The sequence below is a fragment of the Symphalangus syndactylus genome, chromosome 13 (genome assembly GCF_028878055.3).
Source record: "Symphalangus syndactylus isolate Jambi chromosome 13, NHGRI_mSymSyn1-v2.1_pri, whole genome shotgun sequence".
Classification (NCBI taxonomy): Eukaryota; Metazoa; Chordata; class Mammalia; order Primates; family Hylobatidae; genus Symphalangus; species Symphalangus syndactylus.
The window spans coordinates 108,393,139-108,407,112 of record NC_072435.2 but is presented as its reverse complement, the minus strand read 5'-3'; the positions used below and the strand labels follow the sequence as shown (position 1 = coordinate 108,407,112).

General features: G+C 44.7%; 1 protein-coding gene across 2 annotated transcripts in view; it reads right to left on the bottom strand.

The window, feature by feature from the left end:
* Positions 1-13,974, bottom strand: part of RPH3A (rabphilin 3A) — a 331,945-nt gene that overhangs the window by 154,460 nt on the left and 163,511 nt on the right. The window lies entirely within an intron of this gene.

Here is a 13,974-nt window from a genome sequence, read left to right as displayed (position 1 = left end):
TCTTACGTACCACCCATCTCTTGGGCCTTACCATTGCAGTGCACCCTATTGGCCTCTCTACTCTCACTCATGTCAAGGAGAGGTATCAGGGAATTAATATACCTAAGGAGCAACCTTCAACCAGTGATGATAGAATAGGTGTATAAATACCCCAGCTCCCTCACTCCTTAAATGGAACAACTGAGGTGCAGTGGCTCTCAGGTTTGCCCAGTGGGATTAAGCTCTAGTTGTCCTCAGTAGTAACTGGGTTGGTGACTCACCCTATTTGTCTCCTTCTCTTACTTTCTCATGTCCCCACTCCCCTCCTAGTGTTTCCTGGGACCACATTCCCAATAAATCACTTATACTTGGATCTCTGACTTGGGGGTCTATTTCGTAGGAACCCAAACTAAGACAGTGAGACAACTACAAAGTCCACTACATTATTACTCGTGGCCTTTGTCTAGTTTAGGCACATTCTACAAAGATAAAATTGCAGTGCTGTAAGGCTTATAATAGATGTTCATGCAGTGGCTCTCCCTGCTGATGAGAGAACCATATCTACCTCCAAGCTATCTCCTTCACCTTCAGTGTGAAGGAGAAAGGAGGCCCCCTTCCTTCAGAAACCACTTTGCATTCACAACTACCTCAACAGTGACCAGACAGGAATGCATTATTAAGCATCCCATAGAGACGCTGTCCTGCAGATACAGACATCTGGACTCCTTGGTGAGGTTCCTTCAAAAAAAAACAAAAAACAAAAAAACAAAAACAGAAAGAGAGAGAGAACTCTAATTCAGCCCATGGTGAATCAGGGTTTTTAATATATCTCTTTCTGGGAGCATTTGCTATAAACAAACTATTAGTCTGGTTGAGAGATAAAAAATAAACTCTTCTTTAAAAGATGGCAGACATTAATGTTGAAGCTCGCTTCTAAAAGATGTAATCTCTCCTTTCTCACCTGTTAATGGGATTTGTATGACAATAATTTATTTACTGATTTAATTAATTGCCATATAGCTTTGCATGGCTGGATACAGCATTGGCAAATGGCTGATTTCTATCAGGAAAAGACGTGTCAGTAGCTTTATTTCAGGGACGAGTCATAAACCAAGCAGATTTCCACCTCAGAAATGACCCTTTTCAAAGGAGAAAACACTGAATCTTTAAAATGGGATGTAATTCTGGGAGCTGGAGAGTAGAAAGGGAACTGAAAGACGATTGAGTTCAATTGCCTCATTTTACAGATGAGAGCTGGGAAGGAAAAATGTCCTGTCTCTAAGATTACTGAGTTAATGCAAGCCCAGGGAAGCACCCCACACCCTGACTCCTGGTTCAGAGTTCATCCCACTACATTGTCTGCCCACATCCCAGACACTGATTAAATCAACAAAATCTATTTCTGTTTCCAGTGGGCTGGGCTGGGGGCTGTTGGATCAAATGGATTGAAGGCAGATGCAGGAAAAGTGCCCAGCCTAGAATGGCCTTGACAACATATCACTCTCTCTCTCAAAGGAGCCTGACTCTAGAAAAAGCTGAAATTCTTGAGATAATGCACAGAAGTTTACTCAGATGAGAGAATCATATGCAAATGCCTTTCAGCTTCCAGGTAGGCAACAAATGGGTGAAGGGATGGGCAGTGAACATAAAGAAGAACATGAGAGCATCCTCAAGGATCCCAGTGTTGCCAGATCATCTGATTTTTCAAGAGAGACCAAAGGTCCAAAGTATGATATGGCATGTTCCAGCTTTTAAATCTTGGGAATTGGCATAATTAAAAAAAAATTAAGCCCCATACAAGGCAAACAAAACACGTCATCTCCCAAAATATCAGTTTGTAGCCTCTGGCACAGTGTGTCAACATCTGGTGGCACATCTGGTCATTCAGGCATGCATGTATTCATTTATTCGGGGTCAATGGCAGTGGTCCCTAAATCTTTCTACACATTACGACCATCTAGGAAGCTTAAAAATCTCAGTGCCAAAGTCCCACACCATAGCAATTATACAAGGATGTTCAAGAGTGGGAGCAGGCCAGGCATGGTGGCTCATACCTGTCATCCCAACACTTTGAGATGCCAAGGTGGGAGGATCACTTGAGGCCAGGAGTTCAAGACCAGCCTGAGCAATGTAGTAAGACCCCCATCTCTACAAAAAATTTAAGAATTAGCTAAGCATGGTGGCATGTGCCAGTAGTCCTAGCTACTCAGGAGGCTGAAGCAGGAGGATCCCTTGAGCCCATGAGTTTAAGGCTGCTGTGATCTATGATTGCAACATTGCACTTCTGCTTGGGCAACAGAGCAAGGTGCTGTCTCAAAAAAAAAAAAAAGTCGGGGAGTGGGGTGGTGGTGGAAGCCAAACATTAGGATGTTTTAAATATTCCTCATGAGTCCAATGTATAGCCATACATGTCTGGGAACTACAGATCTATAATGAGTCAGGCTGTGCATCAGGCACTAGAGACACAAGGATGACTTCACAGATATGTTCTCTGCCCTCATAGGACTTACAGCCCAGTGAGCAATTCACACAGGCACCCAGATGTGGCAGAGGCTGCCTGCTGCCCTGCAAGTCTTTTCTCCCCATTTCCCAGCCTTCCTTGCAGTTAGATGGAGCCACCTGTCTCCATCAGAATGTGAGTTGAAGGCATGTGTGTCTCTTCCAGGTCGGCCCCCGAAATCTAGCTGCTTCTCTATGCTCTTTAACCTCTGCTGCAAGAAGGGGCTCCTGGCTGCCAGGTGTTGAGGATGGCAGAGCCGCTGTCAGTCCAGGCCAATGAGTCCAAGAATAACTGTATGGACCACTTGTTCACCTGGAGCAGTCGCCCTGGACTGTTTCACATAAAAGAAATAAACTTCTATATTCCTGATGCCTTTGGATTGTTGTTGAGGGCTTGTTACAGCAGCGTAAGCCACAACTAAGCGATTACAATAGAGATAAGAACTATGACAGTGGTAGGGCAGGGTGCTATGGGGGCACAGACCCAGATCAAGGGAGATCAGAACAGACCTACTATTGATTCATTTACTCATTCATTCAACAAATATTGACCGAGCACTTGCTATGTGCCAGGCACTGTTCTAGATGCAATTAATTCAATCAGCAAATAAGTTATAGTCATAGAAATGTCATTAAAAGGCACTAGGGATACAGCAGTGTCTTAGTCTGTTTAGGATGCCATAAGAGCTTTAAAAATAACAGAAATTTATTTCTTATAGTTCTGGAGGCTGGAAAGTCCAAGATCAAAGCACCAGCAGATTTGATGTCTGATGAGGACCCACTTCCTGGTTCATAGATGGCCGTCTTTTCACAGTGTCCTCACACGGTGGAAGGGCAAGGGGTCTCTCTCAGGCCTGTTTCATAAGAGCACTAATCCCACTCATGAGGGCTCCAGCCCATGACTAACCACCTCCCAAAGGTCCCAGTGCCCTAACACGATAACCTTGAAGGTTAGAATTTCAACATAGGAATTTGGGGTGGGGAGTGGTATGGTACGTGGGAGGAAGGAGAGGACACAAACCTGCAGACTGTAGCAAGCAGTGGAAAAAAGACAAAAACTCTTGCCCTTGTGGAGTTTAGGATTCTCAAAGTGTAAGGTGACATTTAAACTCAGACCTAAAGGATGAATAACATAGGCAGAAATTTGGGAAGGGGGCACAGACACCACCGCTCCCAGAAAGTGGAAGAACACCTGCAATGGCTGGGAGAGTGGAAGAAGGTGACATCCCAGAGACACTTCAAAGAATTGATCCTGGCTGGGACACAGAACGGGAGGCTGGGGAAAGAGATGGGGAGACAGGTGAGACAGAGACAGACTGAGACAGAGGCAGCTGACTGGCAGAAACAGAGACACAGACAGCACGAGGCACAGAAACTGCCAGAGACAGACCCAAGACAGACAGAGACAGAGAGCAGGGCCGAAAGACCTGGCAGAGGAGACAGGTCTTGCAGACCCACTTTCCTCTGATCCTACACCTGCACAGGTCTTATTTTACACAAGAGACAGATGTTCGCATTTTACTTAAGCTGACTCTTTGGTTGGTGGAGAAGGTAAATATTTGCTCTCCTACAACTCCCAGCAATTTTTCCTATACAAGAAGGGCATTGTTAATTAGCCTGAGAGCAGCCTTATGCTTGGCTCAGCTGAGATCACGGTGAGGTTTGTTCCCTCAACACCTAGGGCTTGGGTTGAGTGATGGAGGACAGGGTGGGTATTGGGAGGTCTGGCTTCTACACCTTCCCTGACTCTGGGTGGTGGCTGTGGAGTCTGTGGCTCTGCTTCTTCATTTGTCACATGAGCATGTACGTCCCTCCTCTGACATTCTGTTGCAGCACTTATCAAAGTGTGTGATCATGCATTTAATTGTGACTTTGTTTAATGTATGTTTGCTACAGGAGAGCTTGAGAGAAGGTTGTGTTTGTCTTGTTCGTGGATGAACGCATAGTAGGTGTTCAAGAGCATTCATTTGCTAAAGGAAAAGAGGAAGGGATGAAAGAAAGTAAAAAGGAAAAAGGGAGGAAGAGAGGGAGGGAAAGAAAAAAGATGTGAAACACACGTAGTACTACGACAAGGAAGAACAGGTTGCAAGGGGACTTAACCTCATCTGGATTCACTCTTTAAGAAGAGAAAACTGCAAGATGAGCCTGAAATGACCTTCCTGGATTTCCCCAGGGAAGCTCATAAACGCTCCTGCCTCTTAAAGAGGCATCTACAGTTCCACAACCACAAACAGAGGAAGGAGGGAGACTGACATATAGAAATGACCACCACCAGGAAACCACAGAATTGGAGGCCACCTCCCCTGACCCTGCTGTGTGCCCCATTGCAGGAGGATGGCCATTGCTGGAAGATGAGCTAGATGGGAATGGAGTGAGCAGTCAGACTCCCCAAACACTCACTCCTCTCCCTCCTCCTTAGGGCAGAAGTCTGTGATTTTGCTCCTTTCTAGCTAAAACTGAAGATTTCCAGGCAGTTGAAGCCTTTGGATTTTCAAATGATAAGATGAGCTGAATTCACACTGGCAACAAATGAGGAAGTAAATAGCTCACCTGGCAAAAACAACCAGTGGAAGATCAGCTTGCACGGATTGTAATGGCTCCATGAGTCCATGTCAATATACATAAATGTGAATAAAATGAATAAATGGAGGGTGGGAAGAAGAGAAGCTCTAAGCCAACTAAGAACTGCAAAAGGAATGATGGAGTTAGAAAACCTTCAAAGGATGCTAAAAACAATGAGTGAAAGTGTGATAAATAGCAATATATTTAGTAGTTTCAAAATATCTCCCCACAAATCACTTATTCATTACAAAGGGAGAAACTGTATCTTTACAGCGGAAAAATGTATTAACCATAAGTGATCAACTTCACCAGTAATAAGACAAACCAATAGCAGGTGCCTCCAGATACAATGCATTGGGGAGAATTCAGATCATTTCTGCATCATCCCTGCCAAAAATGCACAGCCTGAATCTAAACACAGGGAAGAGTCAGGAAAGCTCACATTGAGGGCCTGGAAGCTTCAAAGATGTCAAAGTCAAGAAACAAAGAAAGGCCGAGAACTGCTCCAGAGGAAATGTTAAGAAGACATGACAACTCAATACAACGCACAATCCTGGATTAGATCTTGGACAGAGAATAAAGAGAAGATTACTGGGACAGTTGAAACACTTTGAAAATAAGCTGTGGATTAGATGATAATGTTGGAGAGATGGTAAATTCCCTGCTTTTGAAAACTGAACTGTGGCAATGTAAGAGAATGTCTTTTTTCCTGGGATACACATGCTCGAGGTGTTTAGAGGTTAAAACAAAACGAAACAAGAAAGAAGAATCCAAACATCAGAGCACAGAGTAAAGGCTGGTTTCTGGAGTCAGGGGAACTGTGTTCAAATCCCAGTTCTGTCTCACCTGACTGTGCGACCTTGTCAAGCCCCTTGACTCTCTGAGCCTCAGTTTCCTCATCTGTAGAATGGGGCTAATAGTGCCTTTCTCTTTATAGGACTCTTGCAAAGATTCGATGAGATGAGCCCCTGCAAGGCCTGAGAATAGTCTCTGACACACACAAATTCTTGATAAATGTTACAAGCAGCCATAAATCTAAAAGTCCCAGAGTTGTGGAAATCCTCAGCGTTTTCCAGCCCAACTCCCCTCCCAAATATGGGTCTCCAGATAAATGCTGTCCATGAAAAGAAGCAGGATTTTAAACACCACAGAGTCAGAGTCGTGAGGGCTCTACTCTCACTCTTTTGTTTTACAAATAGAAAACTGAAGCCTGGCCGGGTATGGTGGCTCACGCCTGTAATCCCGGCACTTTGGGAGGCCGAGGCAGGTGGATCACTTGAGGTCAGGAGTTGAGACCAGCCAGGCCAACATGGTGAAATCCTGTCTCTACTAAAAATACAAAAATTAGCCAGGCATGGTAGCAGGCGCCTGTAATCCCAGCTGCTCGGGAGGCTCGGGCACGAGAATTGCTTGAACCTGGGAGACAGAGGTTTCAGTGAGCTGAGATCGCGCTCCTGCAATCCAGCCTGGGTGACAGAGCAAGACTCTGTCTTGAAAAAAAGAAAAGAAAGAAAGAAAACTGAAGCCTGGAACAGTCAAGGTCAAGTGGCTTGCCAAGTTCAGTATGACTCACCAAAATTTTAATTAACACCTACTATGTGCCAGGCCAGTGCTACACTGTGGGGGTTACAAAGATAATCAGGCTCAGAGCCTGAGGGTGAAAGCGTGTGTGTACACAATTATAAAGTGTTGATGGAGGCAAATCAGAAGAAAATCTTGCCCACATCACCCCATGAAATCTTAGCAGTCCCCAAACCTGTATTTTCAAAAATCCTATCTCCACATATTTGCCCAAAGCCTCCTCTTACTGGAACATCAAATCTTTTTCCATTTCTTGCCACAAATCTTGTCATGCTCTTACTTAACACTTTCAGTAACTCCCTATTGTCCTTGGGGAAAAAAAAAAAACCCTAAACTCCTATTCAAGATGTACTTCATCCAGCCCAACTACTCAAAACAGTCCTGTAAGCAGATTGATGAGCCACAACATTTACGGAGCACCTACCATGTGCGAGTCCCCACGAGGCTGCTGGGAGGCTACAGAGAAGAGTTTGTTGGCTTTGTTGTTAGCAGCTTACACAGTAGCCAGGGAGCAGACATGCTTGCAGAGTGAGCAACACCAGGCGGTGTGGAGCTGGGTTTCTCCAAGTGTAGTCTCTATGGAGAAACCCCTGCATCTCTCTGATAGGAAACTAATATTGCCGGTGGGATGCATGATACCCAGTGGCACATCTAGAGTTGTTCCTGCAGCAAAGGTGATGTGGTTTGGTCTGCCTGTGGGAACCAAGGTGAACAAATGTGGAGCCTGGAGTGTTCCACGCTGTGGTAGGCAGAATACTGCTGCTCCTCCCCGCCCACCCCCAAGAGGTCCACGTCCTAATCCCCAGAACCTGTGACTATGTTACCTTACCCAGCCAAAGAGACCTTGCAAGATGGGATTTGCCAGAGGTCAAGATGCAGAGATGATTCTCTATTATCTGGAGGGAACTTTAAGTGTAATCACAAGTGTCTGAATAAGACAGAGGCAGAGGGAGATTTGACCACAGAAGAGGAAGTAGGACATGGGATGGCAGAAACAAGAGGTTGGAGGGATAGGATTGCCAGGGGACCAGGAGCTGAGGAATATGTGCGGCCGCTAGAAGCTGGAAAAGGCAGGGAAGCAAATTCTCCTCCCCTAGAGCTTCCAGGAGGAACACAGCCCTGCCTACACCTCGATTTTAGCCCTATGAGGCCCATTCTGGACTGCTGACCACAGTTATAAGATGATAATACATATGTATTAGTTCAATCGACTAAGTGTGTATTACAGCAGCCATAAGAAGCTAATACACAAGCCATGTGCCACCCCAAGCTCCTTTGGTCCTCACCATGCTGGGATGTCAGGTGCAGCATTTACCCGGCAATAAACCTGACTTTCTCCCCCAGCCCTGACAGCAGCCCCAGGATTCTCCCCTGTTTCTTGTTGGTTTCCCTGGACTCTACTCATTGTTTTGAAAACAGCCCTGAGTTAAATTGTCCTCAAATAACCCAGTCTGGGAATGCCAACTGTTTCCTGCTGGGACCTTAGCTCTCATCAATCTCACTGCCTAATGAAGTTCCAAAGCTCAACTCCTAAATATCTGCACATTCCAAAACAGTCTTGTCCCTACATTTCCTCATGTCTCAAAAGCTGATTTCCTCATGGTCCTCTCGGTGCCATGGCTCCTGCTGCTGTGGATGCTTCTTCAGATACGTGAACTTCATGTACAACATTTCCTCTCCAATTTCCCGGAAGAGTCTACCCACAGCAAGAATGCCTTAATAATGTCCTCTTTAACTGAATATTCCACAGGGAGCCCAAAGAAGAGACATCTATCACGGCAACATGAACGATGGCTGATGAACACTGTAAACATCACCAATCCCAAAATTTCTCCTGGGATCTCGCTTGGACTTTCAACCCTCCCAGGTGTCAACTAGAGAAAAAAAATCAAGCTCTTGAAGAATTAAAGTTAGCTTTATTCAGAAGTCTTACTGAGAACTGTGGACTGAAGGAAGCCTATAGCCTGGGAACAGTCCTTTAGAGAGCTCTATCAGACTGCTCTGGTGCAGTATTTTAGTTCACTGCTTATATACAGGTTGTAGAGGTTTAGTATGTGCAAAATCACATCCAAGTTGGATGTAAGAGTACATCTGGTTATAGATTATAGAGGCACAATCGCTAACCCCATCAGATGATATCTTATGTGTAGGAAAAGGCAAGGACTAGGGTCACTTATCTTTTAAGGAATATAGTGACTCAGGCAAAAGATATGGGGGGCCTGTGTGTTGTATCCTCTTTTGTCTTCAACACGTGTTTCCAGAGAGCTGGGTGTCATCACAGAGTCAGAGGCTTCTGACATTAGGCTGGCAAGCAGAAATGAGCAGACATGGCTTCTTACATCCGCTACTTTATCTCACACAGCTCTCTCTCTCCAACTTTCTGAGGCCTCTCTTCTCCTCCCATCTCTATCCCCTTCCACTATCTTTGAAGCTTTGGAGTGAGACCAGTGACATGGAGGTCAAAAGCTCACTCTCTTCCCAAACTCTCATTAAAGCGGTCTTCTAAACAAAGACGGCTCTATGTCTACAAGGAATTCTAGTGGGAGGAAAAGAACAAAAATGTTTTTCACCCTCTATACAAAAGTAGTGTGAATTTGGGGTCTGGAGACTGATGGGTCACTAGACAAGATTAAGGAGCAATCCCAAATGAGAGAAGCTGAGATAAGAGAGCTGGAGGAAGTGAAAAGCCCCAGCCATATGGCAGCACAGGGGAGCCCAACAGGAAAGGCAATTGATGAGAAAATTCCTGTGGTGGGAGAGGCTAAGGAAATGTACAACGTTGACTATTCCATTTTAACTTGTTTTCTGTTTTGTCTTGAGCCATGGTCCAGCTCAGCCATTTTCAAGTCTTCAGTAAAAGCCTACTACACATAAGTTGCCAGAACATCTGGGGATGTTCTGAGGCAGGGGGTGGGCAATGTTTAAAGTAAGATGAAGAGGAAACAACAGCTTCAGGAGGCAAGACACCACACACCACATGGACCCATCTAGAATTCCATGGGAGAAGTGACTGGGAGTGCAAAAGCCCTCTGAGATTCCCAGATATATCCAAGAAGGCACTGGACATCCTACAATACATGAAATGGGAGCTTGGACCATTTTGATTCTGATTTTAAAGGGACAAGTGGAGGTATGGAGGAACAGGAGACATTCCACATGTAGATGGCACTTTCGGACTTTGAACCTTAGCACTGATGGTCAAGGTCTCAAAAATCATAATGCAAAATGGAACTCAACGCCTGAATTGCTGCTGAACTGTGGTGTTAATTACATGTCTGCAAGACATTGAGAAGGCTAAAATTAGCCAACAATCTCATACGTTGACATTTGGCATCAGTAACTGAAGCTTCTATGAAAGACAGATTTATAAGATGAGCTTCTGTTTCATGATGACACAGAGGCTTTCAGAAGCCTCAAAAAATTCTGAAAGTTCAGCATTTTCTCTGCATCCACTTGGCTATGCATGGTGCTGAGAAAAGGTGCTGGCTTGCCCACTCCTTGAGGTGAAAGAGAGGAGGAAGAGAGAAGGGCAGAAGCTGTTAGACTAAGCTCCCAGGCTTAGTCACTGGAGTGTATTTTTCTGGTGATATTCATTAATATGCATACCCAGAACCAACACTTTTCAAAAAAGTGAAACAAAATAAAGCTCTCTGGCTAACTATAGAATTCATTATGCTGCTTAAATTGTTGCGGGAAATGCATGCCTAAGGTCTCCAAGCTGGGAAAACTTTTTATTATATGCCAGAAACTGAGCCAAGGGTTTAACTAAAATTAACTCATTTGATCCTCACAAATACCTTAGGTAGAAGGTACTATTATTATCCCCATTTTACAGATAGGGAAATTAAGGCTAAAAGAAGCAGTCACTTAGCTGGCGTCTCCATCAAATCAAATCAAGAAATCCGAAACTGTTTCAAGTATTTACAACAGAGAGAATTTAATGCAGGGGATTGGTTACATGGGTAAGGAGGGAGCTGAGGCTATAAAGGAGGGTGAGGCCAGCCAGAGACTAGCAACAGCAGAAAGTGGTTACTACCCAAGGCTGGGGGGATGAAGGGAGAAGGTAGGATTCCTAGAGCCTTGGGGCCAGTGTCACCCAGTAGAAGCTGGAGACTCGGAGGAGTCAACAAACCTTCCAGAGGCAGAGAGGGAGGGGAAGAAATTCCTTGGTCTTTCCTTCCTTCTGCCTTCTGCTGTAATGCCATTGCCTCCCATTGGACAAACCCAGCAGGAATCCAAGTGCCAAAGAAGTGTGGAAGATGTGGGCTGTAGGGATGCGGCCCGTGTAATCAGAAAAGAACAGAGGACAGATAAATAAGGCCAATACCAGGATGGCTGGTAAGTGCCTTACCTAGAATTTGAACCCAGGTCTAATCCAAAAGCAAATAAACCACAGCTCCTTTCATGGAAGAACGTAAGAGCCAACTCTAAATTTCTTCAAGGTGACACCTGTCATTCCATATGGAAATGGGGGAGGCCAGATGACCTTCTCAGATTCTGGGCAATGTTCTCTGTTAAGGGCAGGCATAAGGGCATGAGTTTCCACAGGCATGAGTTCCAACCCCAGCTCAGGTGATGGCTCCTCGTGTGACTTTAAGCAAATGACTTCACCTCCCTAAGCCTCAGTTTCCTCCACTGGAAAATGGAGGATGGAATTACACACTTCACACAGTTGATCTAAAATTTAGACAGCAGTTGAGTTCATGCAGGTGTTCAAAAAAAAATAGATCTAATTCCTACCATTGCCATCAGCAACATTATGTAACCTACAGATTTCTCATTTAACTCACAGAACTATCACATCACTTACAAGCTGGGTGTCCTCTTGAGGAGGCAGGGTTGGCAGAGAAGAAATGTGAATTCCTCAGTCACATCTTCAAAGCTGTCCTGGGCATTCTCTCAGAGACCTCTTGGCTTTCAAGCAAACCTATCCAAGTTCATTAACAGTTACAAGCTGCTCCCTGGGAAGGAATACCTGGAGATCATGCAAAGTCTGTTTATTCTGGCCTCTTCTTCTTAGTGCATGCATTTACCTCATACTGCGACCCTACTTTGCTTTCATTAGAAAATTATTCATTAGGGGAAAAAAGAGAGAAAACCAAATACCTAGGCAAACAAACCCAACTCCCAGGGCTTGCAGATCTGTTATGAGCCTTTGGTTTGGAAGGCATCAGGGAAGTGTAAGCCACAATTAGGATTATGAAATGTATGATATGGGCACAAGTTCAGCGTGGAGTTGGCTGAACTGCTCTGCTGTGATGGGATGGGTTTAATTTGTTCAGCACAAAACCATCCGGTGAGTCAGCTGCTCTTTTTTGATTGAGCTGGAGGTAGTGCAGCTCCCCAAACAAAAAAGACCACCACCCACCTTCCAGGGGACCCTTCCCACCCCCTTCAACACCCATGCAGTGGAGGTGGCAGAGAATAGAACCATCTAAATGCTACTCAAAATGTGGTCTAGAAAGTGCTTACTCCTTTAGTTGGTTAAGTAGTACCCCCTGCAGAATGCATGTCCACCAGGAATTTCAGAATGTGACCTTATTTGGAAATAAGGTATCTTCAGATGTCATTGTTAAGATGAGGACATACTGGATCAGGGTGGGCCATAAACCCAAAAATGTGTGTCCTTATAAGAAAAGGAAAGAGTGATGCATGCCTATAGTCCCAGCTACTCAGGAGGCTGAGGTGGGAGGATCACTTGAGCCTAGGAGGTTGAGGCTGCAGTGAGCTGAGATCACACCATTGTACTCCAGCCTGGGTGACAGAGCGAGATGCTGTCTCTAAAAAAACATAAATTAACTAACTAAAAAAGAAGAGGAATGAACACACAGAGATATACACAAGGAAGAAGGCCATGTGATGATGAAGGCAGAGATTTGAGGCAAAGCTACAACACTAGCAATGCCAAGGATTGCTGGGAACAAATAAAAGCTGAAAGAGTCCAGAAAGGACTTCATCCAAAGTCTCAGAGGGAGCACAGCCCTCACTGCCACTCCATTTCAGACTTCAGAACTGTAAGAATACATTTCTGTTGTTTTAAGCCACCCAGTTTGTGGTGACTTATTAAAGCAGCCTCAGGAAACTAAGACACTAATAACAATTTTGGTACTTAGCTCCTCACAGACCAGCAACAGTTTATGGAACAGCACCGGTCCATGGACCACACTTTTAGTCACTCTCTATGCGGATTTAGTCTCAGTCTTTCTCCAGCTATTGTTCTTGGTCCAGGGAAACTCTTCTTCACATCCTTAACCCTGGGTCTATGCACCTTCCCCCAGTACTTTATGGCGATCCCTAAGGGTAATGATGCATATAGCGTTCATACCATGATCAATTAGTGGTGACTGCCTGGAGGAGGAGTCTATGTCTCAGAGGGGAAAAAAACTGCAGGATCAACTAGCCATGTCTGCCTGGGATTGAAATGGGAAGTCATGGCATGTCTATGTTATCCAAACAGTCCTCGAATATTCCAGATTCCCTTTGGGGAAGATCCATATGGGAGCTGTCATTCAAGAATATATCTAAAAATAATAATAATAATAATGACGGTGATAGACTCATAGAGTCTTATTATGTGTGTTTTACATACATGAATTCATTCCACCTTCATAATAACCCTATGAGGTACATATTATTATCCCCATTTTACAAGTGGGGAAACTGAGGCTAAGTGAGCCATGGACTCAAGATTCCAACTCAAACAGTCTGGTCCAGAGTCCTCAATCTCATCCACTATGTCTGTATATTCATCCCTTAGCATAATATCTATTAACAACTCACTTTATAAAGAAGTAGCTTTTTTTTGTTTTTGAGACAGGGTCTCATTCTGTGACCCAGATAGGGGTGCAGTAGCACAATCTCGGCTCACTGCAATCTCCACCTCCCAGGCTCAAACCATTCTTCCACCTCAGCCTCCTGAGTAGCTAGGATCTTAAGCGTGCACCATCATGCCCAGAGAATTTTTGTATTTTTTGTAGAGACTGGGTCTCACTATATTGCTCAGGCTGGTCTTGAACTCCTGGGCTCAAGTGATCCTCCCATCTTGGCCTCCCAAAGTGCTGGGATTACAGGCATGAGCCACTGTGCCCGGCCAGGAGTACTTTTTTTTAAGTAGCCTAAATTTACATATGTTGAGCCTCAAGAGAGATTCCCCCACTATGTCCACCTATCCATGTCTGCCTGCCCTTGGTGACCCTCAAATTGCAAGTCTTTCTGAGAGAGCCCCAGAGTGAGAAAAATAACAATAACAACAGTAGCTAACATATATTAAGCACCTAGTATGCGTCAGCCCTATTCTGACAGCTTTAAATCTTTAAGGCATTTAATATGCACAGTCCCATGAGGTGGTCACTG